We start from the raw sequence: 18,098 nt of genomic DNA, 5'->3' as shown, positions 1-18,098 counted from the left end.
GGAAAACTTTTTTGTATCGTGGATTGCTTACAGCTGTTAGATCGAGAAATTTGGTTGCTTTAGCAACTGCATCTTCAGTGGTCGTTACAGGTTTATTACCTGGAGGTCGAACAACACAATCAAGGTTTAAAATTTCACTTTATATTCATAGTGATAGTAATTGCTCAATGAGTAAAAAATCTGTTGTGGCTGATCTGCTTAGAATGACAAGCTTAATAATTTGGAATGAAGCTCAAATGATGAATTCTCAACCTGTTGAAGCCTTAGACAAAATGTTAAGAGATATAACTGACATTGAATTACCATTTGGTAGAAAGGTGATTGTTTTAGGTGGAGATTTTCGTCAGATTTTACCGATTGTTCAACGAGGGAGTAAAGAAGACATATTGCATCAAGCCTTGTTAACTCTTATTTATGGCCCCTTTTTACAAAAAGCAAATTACATCGGAATATGCGAGCACTCTTAGATTCTCATTTTTCAGAATATTTATTTAGGATTGGAAATGGAACATAAAATGAGCATTCCTGTAGCATGATTAAGCTTTGGTATTGTATGACTCAGGATTATGAAGGAAACAATATTTTTTTACACAAGCTAATTGATATTGTATTTCCTGAAATAGCTAACTATTCAAAAAAAAACCTTTCAAGTATGATGAATTGGATTATTTTAGCACCAAAAAATGAGCATGTCGATGACATCAACAATATTCTTATAGAACGTGTCCTAGGTGATGCTATTGTTTATTATAGCTTCATTGAAATATTAGATAAGACAGGAGAGAGCATGCAAGAAGATTTTTTCAATTCTCTAACCCTAGATGGTATACCATGGCATGAATTAGTGTTGAAGATTAACTGTCATGTAATATTACTCCGAAATATTAATTTTGTAGAAAGGTTGTGTAATGTAACAAGATTAATATGTAGAGACTTAGAACGAAAAGTCATTCATGCAAAAATTACGACTGGAGAATATAGTGGTAATCAAGGATTTTTACCTCATATTTCTTTTATTCCATTGGAATGTGATAAAACTGTATTTCCATTTAAAAGAACACAATATCTTATACGTCTATGTTTTGTAATGATATAAACAAATCCTGGGGACAAACTTAAGACCATGTTGGAATATATCTTCCACAACCAGTATTTTCACACAGACAGTTATATGTTGCATTATCAAGAGTAAAAACAAGTACATGTATTCAAATTCTTGCCAAACCAATACTTAACGATGAAATCCATGCTAAATGTACTAAGAATGTTGTTTACGATGAAGTTCTATCTTTAGTTTAGTTTTCTTTATTCTTCGTTTATGTTTAGGTGATAGTTTCCTAATATTGTATTCATGAAACAAGCAATATTTTACCTTTTAAATGACAGTGTTATCCTATTTGAACTAATTCTTACTACATTTATTGTAAACTCCAAATCTATAAATCCTATTGCGTTACTATCGCTTTTTCTCTTCTTATGTACAAATTTGTATAACTTATTTTTTATTTTCTCAGTTTTTGCTGGGAAGATTGATTAGTATAAAATCACAACAACATTTTATCTTTGTTATTCTGTTGGCTAGAAAGGAAAATTCCTGTAATACAGATTCGGGAGAGTGCATAAGAGTACATAAAGTTATTGAATTCAACACAAACAATTCAATTGCAGCTATAAATTTTGTATTGAAGGTAAGTTTCCTCTTTTTCTAGCTTCTGAGTGGTTTTCTACTTTTATTAAACATATAATTTTAGCTTTGTTCACTTACCTACACAACCCCTTTTTCTTGTCGCTGGTTGTTATATTAACGGTTAAGTGTAAGTATGAATTTCAATATTTCATTTGTGAGCTTATGAATTTGATCTTTGAATGGCAACTAGAGGGAATGATAACAATTAGTTTACAAAGTGGTAACAGTGATGATAATTAGTTGTGTGTGCTGTCTTTACTTTAAATTTTACTCTTCCTCTCACACTACATTAGAAAAAGACAAATCAACAACATCTCATTAAAATGATGTAACAATATATTCAAAGGAGAGAAGAAAATAAAGCTGCATAGTGCTTAAATACAGTACATAGCCTAATTACATTAAATTTCTTGCATAACTTTCCTTGGAGACAAGAAGTTAGCTTACTTGAACTATCCATTACAATCAGGCATCAAGACTAATGAGGATGTAAGAAATATTCATTACAACAGATATCTATTACAATCTTTCGTCTATTTATAATCATCCTGTCTGGTGAAACAATTTCTATTGGATATCCTAGATTGAAACATTATATATATTTAACTACAAAAATTGGGCAATTTGGCCTACAAAATGAACAAATAGTTTATGATAGATTAGATTAATACTGAGATCGAATTAGAATATTATAGTATATAATAAACAATTTTAACGCTTACCCATTGTTTGCACAAGATAAGTAGGGCATGATCTCCAACTCCATTTATTTATTTCTATATTTTCTTACATCTCTTCTCAAAGGAATTGAAAACAATAATAATGATTGGACTAGACCAATTGCTGCCTTTGAATGAGCTCCAACTTCTTTTGGTGTGTGAACACCATTGCTACAATCGTATATTTAAAATTTTCACCCACGAATATTAACAACAAAAAGATACCTAATATTACCTAGGTATGAATATGAAATTAATAGATAGTTGCACACTGTCCATGGACGACTAGCTGTAGGTTCTACCATTTACATACTCATGTAAATTAAGTGTTTTCATTGGCTGATCTCTACTGTTAACTCTTTTTCCTGAGTTTATGTGCCACAACATTTGGCGAACACATTAATTTTGAAATTCAAAGTCCATGATCGCATATTCTTTAGAAACAAGTGTGCAACCATCATTAATCCGCTGTCTCAATAGTTTTAACTCCACCTCAATGTTCTAATATAATAAATAGACATAAATTAAATATATAACAGTTGAATAAAACTTATTGTAATTACTAAACTTTACTTACTGCAATAGTTATATCTTTTGTTATATCCAATAAATTTTTCAACATATCTCTTTTATATATATTGCCACATTCGTCATCCCAATATGTGCTATGTAACCAACTTAAGTTAGCACTAGATGAATCGTAACAAAATTATAATATTTTAGCTGATAAAGTAAAATTAAATTTGTTACCTCGATGGATGTCTCACAATTCAATCTCTAATTGTTGTGTATCTCTCCATGAGATAGTCTTTTAAAGGATATTTTATACGTAAAGATTGTACTTGTTTCCCCTTATTTTTCCTTTTTCTTCTCAATCTTTCAAAACTCTCAATTTGTTATTGTTGAGATGTCGAAGATGGCATAGTTGAGTCCTAGGAATTGAAGTACTTACAGGAAGATCTTATTTCATGGAATCTATAATTGTTTCCATATTTGATTCCCAGTCATGTAATTTTTTTCAACATATTTTTATTTTTTTATTGATATAAGATCTTACTGAATTTATTTTGTCATCCACATAAATTTCCATGCCTGATTGGATATTTTGATAATGATTTTCTTGCCACTTCTGTTGTTCTTCAAAGAATCGTCTTTCATTGTCAATAATTGTTATTGTCTTTGATTGTTAAGAATTGTTTGGTAATGAGCTTGTTGTCTTTTTGATTCCTCAGCAATATGATCATTGAAGAGACTCTCACACGAGCTTGAAGTATCAGTATAAGATTGGGTACCATGTGAAAACCAGATTGCATATGATCTTCCTACCATTTTTTATGCTATTGAAAATAGTTCTTCTTTTAGGTTGCTACAAAAACGAGTGACATCTAATATAACATCTGATACTGTGTGTTGCCTATATGTAGCCAACATTTCCTCCATTTCTTTTTAGTTACGTAGTTGCACTTACCTGAAGATGCTGTAGAGCTAGGTTCAACTCCAACTGAACCGTGTGTTCTTGAAGTACCAGGAACAGTCATTTATTCCACATTAAGGTCATCTAGGATTTGTTGTTGTACTACATTGTTCAGATTTCTATTCGTGTCGATAGTGTCTAATATGGCGTGTTGATTGTCCAATAGCAATGATAGAGCAGTGTACCATAATGTATGCAGTTCTTGTTCCTCTGGTTGTAATACTGCAATTGCATTGATCTGTAGAATCAAATATGAGAATGGTTGAATTTCTGTTTTGCATAGTTAAATGTATATGTAATTACAAATTGATAAATAAAAAAAATATACCTTTTCATTGGCCAAAAATTGTTTGACTATTTTCTTTGTCAAATAAAATTTTCGTTTCCATCTATGCATTCGTGGAATCTATGCTGTTTTGTATCTATGGCAACCAAATCTTTCTCCAATTTCAGGAAATGCTTTATAAATCCAATACTATAGCATAATTGAACATTCATATTAGATGTATACAATTTGTCTTTCTTTTTTTGTGTATAACTAAATTATACAGAATAAGTAAAAAAATAAAACAAAATTACCTGGAATGCAAGAAGATATCCATGCAATGCATATTTACAATCTGTTTGTGGATTCTGTTGTGTCAGTTGTGCTCTTTCCAATTGTGACTCTTGCAGGGAGTTTAACTAAACAAACTATGACTTACAACCCCATGGATACACAAGAATCTCTTCAAATTCATCAACTATGCTAAGACTTCTATAATCAATGTACCTTCCAGTTGGTTTAAAGACACATTCCACCAACATGACCAATCCGAGTTTAAATTTATCTTCTTCATTATCATAGATGTGGAATACTTCAGAAAGCATTCTCATGCTAATCCTTTTGCTACCATTAAAATATTCACTTCCAAGTCGATCGCTATTAAAATCAATATTCATGGGTGCTTCGTGACAAGGTAATCCAGTGATAAGACAGAATTCTTGCATGGCAAACCTAGCCAAGTTGTTATCTAACCTCACCCAAATTTCATTTTTCTTATCACAATTCACAATTCTTATTATAAATTCGTGACCTAATTTGCTGTTAAATTGTTCCTCTTCTCCTCTATAAAAAAATTCAGAAATGAATCAAGAAAAATTACTGCATAATAAAGAGGTTTGTTCATCAGCGTGTAAAGATTCCACGAAATCTTTAAGGTATTAATGATTTGAATATCGAGTGATTGTAGCATAAAACCCATGATTTGGAGACAATACGTATTTTAAAGACATCTGCAAATTATTCAAAAAATATTTTTGTTAACAAAGGGGAAAAAATTTTGCTCCGTCCATCTCATAAATCTACACATTTTTTCATCTAAAACACTTTTATCTACTCAGATCTAAGCAAAATAAATATGTAAACATACCTTTTTCCTTTGTGATTGAAGCTTTTTTCCTTCTTTCTTTCTGATGGAAAACTTGAGGATAAGAAGAATATAACACTTGAAAATAAAATGGAAATGGGAAGACTAGAAGAAGATAGAGAAATGTTGGTGAAAAAGGTAGGTATAGCATTGAATGGTGTTATAAAAATTCAAATAAATTTTTGATTACTAAAATATCAATATTTTCAATTTTTATGTAAAACTTTTTTAAAATGTAAATTTTTTTAAAAAATATATACCCTTATTTATTTCAAATTTTATTAAATGGGTAGAACAAGTTTTTTGAATACTTGAAGTAAAATCTTGCAAATTACATGATTCCTTCTGTTAACAAATCTTTCAGTTATATTTTTCTCCACATTTTATCCCAATTCCTGACAAATCAAATTATTTCCATACCCAAATCTATTTAACTCCTAATTTTCATATAGTAGCTATTGAAGAAACCATACTTATAATTTCTCAAAACCATACCTTTTTTGCATCATCATGAATTTTTAAGGGAAATTTACAAAAATGTCACAAAAATTGAAAGTTCAAAAAAAAAATTTCATTTTCACTTTTTGTGAGCAAAAATGTCACATTTTTGGGGTGCAAAGTCGAAATTACCCTTAATGACACATTTCTAGTAGCATTAAATGCTTGATTTGAAGGAAAATCATTGACTTGATGTGATCATTTAATTTCTATATAGAAAACATGGAAAAATGCATTTTTTATTGATTAATATGAATTTTTGTTAATAAAAAATCACCAAAGAAATTTCAAAACGTAACAGAAACAAGAAGCCCTACCTTTTCTCCATCTTCTTCATTTTCGTTTATCAAGAAGACATTTGTACTGCATTCTTCAACCATTTTGAGAGGTAAGCAATTACAAATCATTTATATTTTACTTTTATAGCTTTTTATCACATGTTAAATAGAACATGGGCATATTGCTTTGAAATTTTTGAAAAATTATGCATTCATTTGTTTGGTTTTGGAATCGTTCACAAAATGTCATTATCACCATTAAGGTTTTGAGTAATTTCTTCCATTACCACCATTAAGGTCTCTTTAATGACAAGGCCTAGATGCCATTTACATTTTGTCATTTGGTAGCCGAATAATAATGACCACACTTCATGTGATGTGTTGAAGAAGCCTGAGAAACCCATTGCCGTTTGCTTCCCAACATTCTCGACAGTTCAACTGTCGAGTTCGACATTTACAAATTGTCGGGTTAGATGTTTTAGATGTCGAACCCGACATTTACAAACTGTCGGGTTATATAATTTTACTTTCAATTCGGACACTTCAAAACGATGGAAACCCTTGATTGGACCTTTTGCTATTGTACTGATTTACGTATTATGCAGTACGATTTTCATGCTATTAAATGCCAACATATTGATTCTAAATTCTTACCATTCCGATCCCAACATTTTAGATATAAGTAATCATTTGAGATTCATCGTATCGCATGGGGGAAATTTTGTTCATGCGGATGACGAATGGAAGTGGAGAGGGGACAAAACTACTTCCATTCTGGTGCCAACAAGTATTACTGTAGCCGAACTTTTGTTAAGGTTGAAGGAGAAACTTGGTATTGTTGATTCTCATGCTCAAATTGAATTGAAGTTCAAAATCCCTAACTTGAATATACCTCCGACCGAAATACGTGACAATGAAGACTTAAATTGGTACATATCAGTGCATAAGGAAACTGCTATCTGCGTTACTGTTTTGGAATCCGATCTCCTAAGTGTTGACATGGGAAGGGATGCAAATTTTCAAGATTCTTCATTTGCCACAGTGGATGTTCTGCAAAATGTGGCGAATCGAATGCATAATGCACCTGAAACACATGAGTATGATAACGAGACTACACCATTAGATGAGAACTTGGATAACCCATCAACTAGTTTAGAGGATGCTAATTCTGTTGACGTCGACGATGAGCAGTCTTCGTCACATTCCAACGGTTCAGATGGATATGAATTGATGAGAATTGTGAATACATCCGATCCTGTCGAAAAGGAAATATTCTTCAGTAAGAAAGAGTTGTACTTGACTATTCGTGCACTTGCTTTGAAAGACAAGCTCCAATTTTGGGTGAGGAGGTCAAGCATGAAGATGTTAACCGTTGTATGCGCCGACAACAGCTGCAAGTGGATGTTATGTGCTTTTACTGTGAAGCAGTTTGCAATCTTTGTGATCCGTAAATTCAATAATGGTCACACATGTTCCATTGACTTTCACAGTAATACGCATCGACATGCAACAAGTTCTATAATTGTCGAGCACATTTTAGGAAAATTGGATAATCTGAACTGATCGTATGATTCGAGCACTATTGAATGTGATATGGAACGTGATCTCCGTGTCCAAATAAGTTACAGCAAGGCATGTAGAGGAAATGTAGCTGCTTTACACATGTTGCATGGGACACCAGAGGACAGTTTTCAAAAACTATCTTCATACTGTCACGTCCTAGGTGAGAATAACCCGGGGACGGTAACCCACATCGAACTTGATTCGCGCAATAGGTTTCATTACTTCTTCCTAGCTTTTGGTGCAAGCATTTGTGGTTACAAGCAATACTTGAGGCCCGTTGTTTACGTTGACGGTAATCACTTGAAAGATCTATACAAGGGTACACTCTTATTGGCATCTGCCCAAGATGCCAACAAACAGATTTATCCCTTAGCGTGGAAGATCGTGGATTTCGAAACAAATAGATCTTGGATGTGGTTTATGTCTAACTTGAAAGATCTTATAGGCGACGCATATGAACTTGTATTTGTTTCGGACAGGAAAAGAAGTATCGAAATTGCTATTACTCACTTATTTCCTTTGTCTCATCATGGTTGTTGTATGTGGCATGTGGAAAAAAACCTAATCCAACTGTACTTTAACGCAAGTTCAATATTCCTGTTCAAACGAGCTGCTACAACTTATCGAGTCGAAGAGTTCGAACGACTAATGGGACAAATTCGTAAGGTCAGTGAAAGATGTTATGGGTATTTGGAACAAGCCGATTTTTCATTTTGGTCACGAGCACTATTCATGGGCGACAGGTACAACATCATGACAAACAACAACGCAGAATCATTGAACTCAATGTTGAGACATGCTCGTTCATTGCCAATCACGTGCTTGGTCGAGCACATTCGTAAAACAATGCAGAAGTGGTTTTACGAATGTCGAACCAATGCAACGTCATGCAGTAGTATATTGTCGGCGAGGATGGAGAATGAGTTATAGACAACATTTGAAGCTGGTACTAGGCTTCGAGCCCATGAGTTGACAGACAACTTGACCCATGTTGGAATATACAATGATATGGAGATAGTGGACTTCTCCGACAACATGTACACCTATCGTGAGTTTCAACTAAATCGTATGCCATGTGCTCATGCAACTGGTGCTGCTATCCTGAGTGGTAAGTCATTATACGATCTATGCTCTTCACACTATACATTGAATTACTAGAGGGGTGCCTATATGAAGTAATATCTCCCGTTACGCGAGAAGTGGAGTGGGTTGTTCCAAATGAAACCCTAAGTACTCCTATTTTGCCACTGATTGTACGTCGTCCCCCAGGTAGACCACCCACGCGACGTAAGCGAGCTAGATATGAGTCCACTACCCGACTGAGGAGATGCACTCGATGTGGGAGAGTTGGTCATAATCGAACCACATGTTCGAACCCCACTGTATCACAAGCCACTTGAACAAACGTGATGTGTAAAAGTGGTTGTGAAATGTAATCCCCGAAAACGTAATTTAAATAAACATTGTACATTCCTAACTTATTTTCTAAATCTATTGTTATTATCATATGCCAATACAAATTTGGTCGTTATGTTTCGCAAGCAAATTACCGATCATTACAGTTCCATTACCACAAACGGGATGAATACGTTTTTCTTACTATAAACTTAGCTGATTATACAAGTTCCATTAGCTTCGACTGATAGTTTGTCGAAATGGAAAATTGATTTTCATGAGACCACAATGAACAAGTAAAACACCAACATCACATCCCGACAGTTCACATGTCGTTCCCGACAGATGGTCTATGTAATTCTCAACAGTTGGGAACAATAGCGGCTTCCTAACCTACACTACTGCGGTTGCCTATTATGGATATGCTGTTTCTGCACGTACGCAGACGATGTGACCAAAATTTCCTTACCACAAAATACTATATATAATTTCCTACAAAAGGGCCATCCATTTACTGCACACTTCATTACTTTCGACAATTTAAGCATCTTCCCCACTTCCTCCATCAGACTCGTCTGAGCTAATGACAATTACTTCTGGAGGTGGAACATGAGCCACCCACTCATCCGAGTCGGATGGTGATTCGACCGAACCCCTGACCTCGAAGACATGATCAAGAACGCTGTTGGTTACTTATATTCTACACTTGTCAATTCGTCCAACTCGGCGCCACAGTGGTCAACTCTTACCTCCTCACCATCTGATAATAAAATGATGGGAAAATCAACGGATGAACCCAGTATCGACATATGCATATTGGAGTTGAATGTTTCGTTGCTGGAGGTGGATGAACTCATTATCTCGTATCAATTACCTATTTCAAAACGGGAGTCTCACAACATATGGAATAACATATGAAATGTACTTTGATAGACAATGCTTGTGATGCCTTCAATATGTCAATCTACTTGTATTGGAAGGACTTGTTAGTTGCAAAAAATGATAAACTTATGATATCTAGAATAACATGTTAAATTAAGACACTTGTATTGGACAATCCCACCATTTCCAATTTTCGAAAAGCAACATTTATAAAATTGAACGGCCCGCCTAGTTGAACCGTCAGTCTCGATAGTTGACAAAATCTTGCATTGCACTACAGTTCGTGTAACTTCGAGTTTGGTAAACTACAGAATAAATGAAGAAGATTAAATAGAAGTAGCTATTTTTTACCACAATGCTGTTCAACTACGTTGAAAGTGTCACAATGTTCTTCAGGTAAGTTCAAAGTAGCATAACACCTTGGCTGCAAAATTGCTTCTAGGCAACAATGATCTCATGGTATTTGTAATCATCCTGAAATGAGGAAGCAATTACTTCATTATCTACCCAACCACCAAGTCCAATCTCTAATTAGATTTGAAAAGTAACTGGTGTGACGGTTGAATATAATAAGTGTACATTTATCCCACATTGTACTATAATTACTATGACATTGGCAGTGACATGAATAGTTCAATGATTTGTAAAATTGATGTTATCTGGTTTCTTGCAACAAAGTACTTCTCAGTTGCCAGCTTGTTAGTTGCACCATAGTTGTAATGCTACAGTTTTTCACAAAACAGGCTCATCTCTTAACCCACATAAGAACATACCAATGATAAGAAAATATACTTAAACTCATTTGTTAATTAGTTGTACCATGGTAGTCATGACTTTGGCAGTTTTAATGGGTCCTCATCTTAATCCAATCTATAGTTTACCAAGGCACCACAACATTCAATCCCACCATCAACTCCTAAATGAATATTCGTAAAACGCTCACATACAATAAATTTGTGCTCAATATAATGTACCAGCGTTGACAAAAATTGAATCAAGGCACGAAGTGCCATAAGTACGATTCATGTAACATAGTACAACCGGATAACTTATGCAGTTTGTAACACTACAACAATGTCAGCATAGGTAAACAGTGACACGACATTCACCACGGGAATTGCAAAATGTGAGGAATGCGTCAAAGTGTCACCACACTTGCCAACTAGGTTGGGTGATATGTAAATTACAGAAATGAATTAAAAGGCCACAAGTATCCAAACAATTAACATACATCCTTCACCAACTAAATCAAGTCAAAAAAATCGCAAAAGCATTTTCAACCCCATCGTCATGCTACATTAGGCATTTCATCCGTAGTTACTTTTGTTTTCACTTCGCGCTCCCCCTCGTGTACGGAGTCCTGGTAGTAGGTGCTAGACGTCGCAGTCGGGCCGATCGTCGTCTTGTGTGGTAACTCCCCCTCCTGCTCAGGCTCCAGTGACAGGAACTGGGAAAGTTGCAGAATAAGCAAATGACATGAAAAATAAATTCAGTTCTCGATAAACAATGGAATACCTTGCACTTTATTGGTTCCAGCGGACACTGGCATGGGGTCATTATCGGGGCATGGCTCAATGTCTGCTGTGTCTGTAAAAAACAACGATGAAACATTTTGAGTGTACTACTTTTTAGGAATTTTCAAAACATGTCAAGTGTATGAAATAAAAAAGTCCAAATTTCCTCATAAATGACCCACATACCGTGTAGATGTTCGGTTCCAATAGACAGCATGTCCTACTCTTCGTCACGGTTGCCAAGAGATGGGTGGTAGCCCCCTTTGGCTACAACAAATGAGCATTTACAAAGTAAGCGGATGCCTGAAATTGCAATTCTTCAATTTGTGATAAACGATGCAATACCTTGTACTTCTTCGGTTCTAGTAGGCACTGGCACGGGGTGGTCGTCCGGGCATGGCTGAATGTGTGCTATGTCTGTTCTAAACAACAATGAAACAGTGAGTGGAAATTAAAATTTTCCAATTTTCAAAACATGCGAAGCACATGAAATAATAATTCACCAATTTGCTCATAAATAACTCACGTACCTTGCAGACTTTCGGTTCCAGTGGGCAGTGGCATGTCTTGCTCGTCCAAGCATGGCTCCATGTGTTCTTCAGTAATGCACATACCGTCTCCCTCTTGCCTGTCCATCCCCACATCTTTGTTAAGACCGTCACGTGATGGGTTGTGGCCTTCATAGTCTGCAAAGCCTCCGTAGTCTGCAATAAATGAACAATTGTTATACAGAACATGTCAATGTGTGCAGGGTTAAAGTGAACATTGTCATAAAAAAATGTAGTACGCATATGGTGATGTACCTGATTGTCTGGGATTGGGGTCCACATTAGCCGCATGTGCTGTGGTTGTAAAGACGGATGTGGGGATGACGGTGGATATGAAGTCCTTTAATTTTTTAAATTCGTCGAACACGTGCTGCATGATTTCGAGCTTCATGGTGCGGAGCTGCATTTCTATGAGAATTCTTTGATCCAGCAACATGCCCTGAACATCATCTGTCATGAGGCTCGATCCAGCCATTGCAGTTGGTCGGGCATAAGAGGTGGATGGTGCCTGCATGGGAGAAGTAGCTCTATGTACGTAGGGGGTGGAAATGTCCCCCTTTGCCCACTTCGTCGAGCTTGGTCACCGTCACTATCCCCGCTGTCGTAGTCCTCACCTTCGGCCTCTCCACTGTCATCGGCTCCTGACTCCTCCTCCTCCTCGCCACTAGTCCCACTTCCTTCATGGGCCTCATCAGAAGTCTCATCCTCGAAGGTACCTTCTTCGGGTGTACCTAAACGCTCTAGGTAGAATTGTGGAGCAACACTGTCCCTGGCAAGGTCGTCTAATGCAAGGACATGATGATCATTGAACGGCACAAGAGTGGCGATATAAGGTTATTCACGCTCGGCTTCGGTAGGGTGCAACGTCACATACACATGTAGCTGCAACATATACGTAGTCGTTAAGAATTCACAACATGCTACAATGACGAATGGAACGAATGCGAATGTAGAAGTAACATAAAATTTTACCTGTACATTCTTGAAGAAAGCGTCATACGTACGCTGTTGCGGCTGTTTTGTTGATGTCCAGCTGAGAAGTCGTGAGGAACGTTCACCAAGACGCCGACCGAACTGATCACCAATTCCGGTACCGCCTCAAATGCCCATATCTGTTACAGTAGAAAAAGAATGTAAATTCACGACGAAACCAACCACTACATACATTTACATTGGAATAATGAATACGTCAAATAAAGGTACCTGCACGGCAATGGGAAAGCCGTGAAATGTGTAGCTAACGCCCTCTCCTTTTTTTTCGTCACATCCAAAAATTTCCTTGCCCAACGGCCCTGAAAGCCCCTTATCAAACGTCCATACGAGATTCTATCCCAAGGATACGAAAAGAACAAGTCCAAATCATCGACGATCAACAATGTCTCCATATCAATACCAACGTTGTTATCCGGAGCATTGAAGACTCCTTCGATGATCAAGACAAGGCCGAGCTTGTACCGATCAGCTCGAAGTGTTGATGATCCAAGAAATGTCTGCTCCAGTTGGGTGCACGAATTCTTGTCCACCTGTTTAAAGGATTTGTCTTTTAGTCTCCTCTTGTCAAGAACTCGTTCCATGATGTTGTCATCCGGGAGAAGACCACACCTTAATCCCGCCACGAGGGCATGCTCTTGGATCCCGAACCTGGTGAGGTGGCCTTGCAAGTTGAACCACAGGTCGTGCCACTTATCTGTTCGTATGCAGTAGAATAGAAGCTGTTGGATTAATTGGGCAGAGGACTGGAGATCCGAAACCTCCGACAGGAACCCAAGGCATGAATTGTGGAAGTCTTCTTGCTGTCGTTCGTTAAAATGTTCGATGACTATTTTTACATAACGCAGATTACTTCTCTGCGATATGTGGCCTTGCAGGCGTGCATTCTCTAGAACAAGAGGCTCGAAATTCATGTCTGCAAAGACAACAAGAAATGAACGCGTCAAACGAGAATATCAACTTTCTAGCAGCATATACACCAAAAATCACAAGCATGTTGTGAAGTGTCATTCAACAGTTCCATGCAGTACAACGTGTACCACACACAACATCAAAATCAGCAAATGAAATCAAGGTTATGACACACATAACATAAACATTGAAATTGAAGATATGGCCACATCAATCAAGAATTCCACCAAATGCATACGACTATCACCCATATTGCTTCAAGTCACTGAAAATTGGATGCTGGATTTTAGTTAGAATCTTCATAATGGTTTTCAAACAATCAATAAAATAGCCCTAATTCAAACCACTTCACTTCAGACATTGTTGCATGCAAAAAAAAAAAAAAAAAAAGGAATACCAAAATCTGAATTCATATGACATAGGAATTACATTTTTAACTGGTAAGGCAGGGCTAGGCAGGCAGGAACTGAACTGTTGGTCTCGACATTTCATCGATCCACAGGTTCATCTGTCGAAAATGATTGAGGCTAACTGTTGGGAACGACAGTTCAGCTACAAGTGTCGATAGATGAACTGTCAGGAACGAAACATGAAATCTAAAAGGATGCTATCAAGTGTATTGAGAGTTCCAACCGAATGCAGCGAGTACCATCCACAATAGATAGATTGCAAGTGAAAGCAAGATTTTGTCCACATTACACAAGTTACATAAACATTTGAACTGAAGATATGAGTGTCAATCAAGATTTCTACCAAATGCATACGAGTGCCATGCATATAACTTCAAGTCATGCTTTAGGAATGTACTTTTGTGAGATCGAAATAAGAACTGAACTTTAATTGTTCATCTCAAAATTTTCAACCCAAACGAATTGTCATATAAATGCAAAAGCTAAGTAATTTATCAATTCTAGAACACTTCCAAATTTTAAATGATGAACATAATAGTGGTTAGGGTCATACATTTGATTGAGAGCATATCTATTTACCAGAGTATGAATAACACTCCACTCATTCAAGTACTTTACTTTGGTCATGTCATCCAATCGTCTATGTTCAATTTATCTGTATCCCGCAAATGCAATTTATCCGCCATATTGTTCACAGTGGAAAGCCCAACTATTGACATCTACTGCCATTTCCTTGATTTTTACTTCATACTATTCAATAAGTTTGACCAACAGTCATATGTGCACTACATTTTCCAAAATGAACGTGTTTAACTGAAAAGTCGAAGAGCATCCAAGACTTAATCAAGAATCGTAAAACCATACATCAAAAATAAAGTAAACATTTTATTATCTTTTTCAGTTTTCCCTTTTTTCTTTTCCTGTTACACCTGTTAAAATTGCCACGTGGGACTACCCTTATCTATTTAAGCATTTCTGTTATTTATAGAAAAGGAATCCAACATGATGACCGAAACAAAAATGTAACTTAAAAGAATTTCTTCCAGCTACTTTATGATGTGCTTTACGAGAATTCACCTGTCTTTGCTTTCTAATGGACCTTGTAAACTCGGTTGAGCCCACCTTCACCCAGCAAGCACTTTGGCCTAAAGTTTTTTGTAGTAGCCGCAACTTCACAAAATGTAAATGTTTGTGCAGCAGTATTTGCTATTGGTTATTTTGGAATCATTGCTTCCTTCTTCGAATCATTGCTACTATGAGGTTTTGATTTATTTGGGAAATGTAGAGCAAACGCGGAAATGTTAAGACGATGGAATACATAACAAAAAGAAAATTGGTGAACATGAAACTGTTGAAGAACAATAAGCTTGAAAATAAATCTGTTCTCGTGGACAAACAAAATCCCTACACAAACCTAACATGATGTCAAATCTCATTTGGAGATTAATAATGTTTTCACCTCTGATGCTAAAAGAACATCATATGTGACATATATTTGGGTAAATATGTAAGCTCAATTAAATGTGATGCAATGAGACCTATTTATTGGACATATAATGTATTGCCACATAAAAGTATGCTTTAGTAGCAACAGTATTATATAGCATTACTCTTTGAATTCTGGATGAAACTAAAAACAAAAATAAGATTTGACATCATACGAATTTCAGTGCAAGGATCAATGTGTTTGTGTAACATTCATTAAAGTTCTACTCTCCACCTTCCCTTGCTTAGGGCCATTACAAGCATTATTTACAATTGATGTTTAAGTAATAAATATGAATTTGCTTAAGCAAGGGAACATACAATGGCAAAAGAAAAATCACTACAAACTCTCATCGAGCATAATACATTATGAACTCATATTCAAGGTGTGTTTGGCATAGACAAATGAAGGAAATATTCATTGGATCATAGATTTAGAAAATTATACTTTTATTATTTTTTTAAGCTATATGTACTAAATATTTAGTAATATACTAAATATTGAAGTGCTTGAATTATTTTCATCTAATTTCTCCTTTGTACCTAGAAAGAAAATAGTGTTTTCATGGAAAACCCATAAAAATTTGGTAAGAATTAAGAGTTCTAGGTTCATCAAAATGAAATTGCATTAATAAGTTCTGCCAAAAGATCATAGAGGCAATAATGGGCTTAGCATTCAACCACATAAATACTTGCTTATCATGAAACTACGTTAAAATTAGATTACATTAATGAGTTCTATGAGAAATCGAAGTACTAGTTAGCATTATAAATTAGTTCCACCAGAAAATCGTAGGTGTAATAATGTCTTGAACCACTCGGGCCCACCTTCAACATATTAGTAATCTAACTTACTAGTACTGTTTCGTTTTTTTTTTAATTTACATTGTTTGGTACTTTTGTCCTATCAAGTTTTTGCTGAAGTTTTTAACAAGCTATTTACTGTACAGATAGCCATTCTGGAAGGAGTTCTGTAAATAAAATAACATTTTGATAGACTTATTAGATTTCAACAATTTTTCGATCTGAATTGGTATCTTTAAAATATGTTTATCAACTAATTGTTTATCCCGCTATATATGAAAAAATGGGAAAGGACAATGACAACAGCCATTCATTGAGAGGATTATTACTAAGACAATGGAAAACATATTGCTGGCAATATAAAAAATTTCGTAGTCGATTCAATTACAATAACTTCTTTGCTAATCAGTTGAAGATGACGTAAGTGAACAATTTTCATTGACAATTTAGGTATAATGTGGACCATCAATATGAAATTTGTACCTCATGAATTACGTTTTTGAGTAGATTGTTTAAAAAAGTTTACTTATTGGCGGCCGAATCCAAACTAAGACAAGAAAATTATCCCGATATAATAATATCAATAGTAGAAGTTATTTGAGATTTTTTTAACACCTTCATTTGATAGACTTTTGAGATTTCTTCACTTGGTTTTAAAAAGAAACCATCACACCATCACTTATTGGGGGTGGGGGAGGTTGGAAAAGACAACGCCATACACGAAGATCGATGGACTTGTTCTATATCCCATGAAATTTTTCTACATCATTACTGTTGCTAGGTAAATTATTTGGCTAAGTTTGCAGTCACATCATTGTTGAATAGCAATACAACTAGAGAAAGTCACCAAAACTGCTCAACAAAATAGAAATATCTAATTACCAAATACCAGAAAAGGTAACTTATTTGGCTAAGTTTGCAGTCACAACATTGTTGAATAGCAATACAACTAGAGGAAGCCACCAAAACTGCTCAACAAAATAGAAATATCTAATCACCGAACACTAGAAAGCAACTTATTTGGCTAAGTTTGTAGTCACAACATTGTTGAATAGAGGAAGTCACCAAAACTGCTCAACAAAATACAAATATCTAATCACCAAACACCACAAAACAACTTATTTGGCTAAGTTTGCAGTCACAACATTGTTTAATAGCAATACAACTACAGGAAGTCACCGAAACTGCTCAACAATATTGAAATATCTAATCACCAAATACCAGAAAATATAACCTTGCATAACATATGCATAAACAAAACTTGCCTTATGATTAAACTGGGACACTATATCAGTCCCATATTTGCAGGTGTTTTCAGGAAAGGAAGATAAAACCAGATCCAAAAGAGAGTCTTTGTCAATGCCTTCAAGGTAAGAGTGGAGCATTTCTATTTCTTTCTGAATTGGCTAGCATCTTCTGAGACATGCCCGTTCCCTGGAAGGCATAGAAAAATTAAAAGATAAATTCTTTGCCAAACACAAACACAACATAATAGAAACTTAGATAAAAAAAATTCTTCACTGATTTGAG

The sequence above is a fragment of the Olea europaea genome, chromosome 10 (assembly GCF_002742605.1).
Source record: "Olea europaea var. sylvestris chromosome 10, O_europaea_v1, whole genome shotgun sequence".
Classification (NCBI taxonomy): Eukaryota; Viridiplantae; Streptophyta; class Magnoliopsida; order Lamiales; family Oleaceae; genus Olea; species Olea europaea.
The sequence above is the reverse complement of the archived record's forward strand: the minus strand, read 5'-3'. Positions refer to the sequence as shown.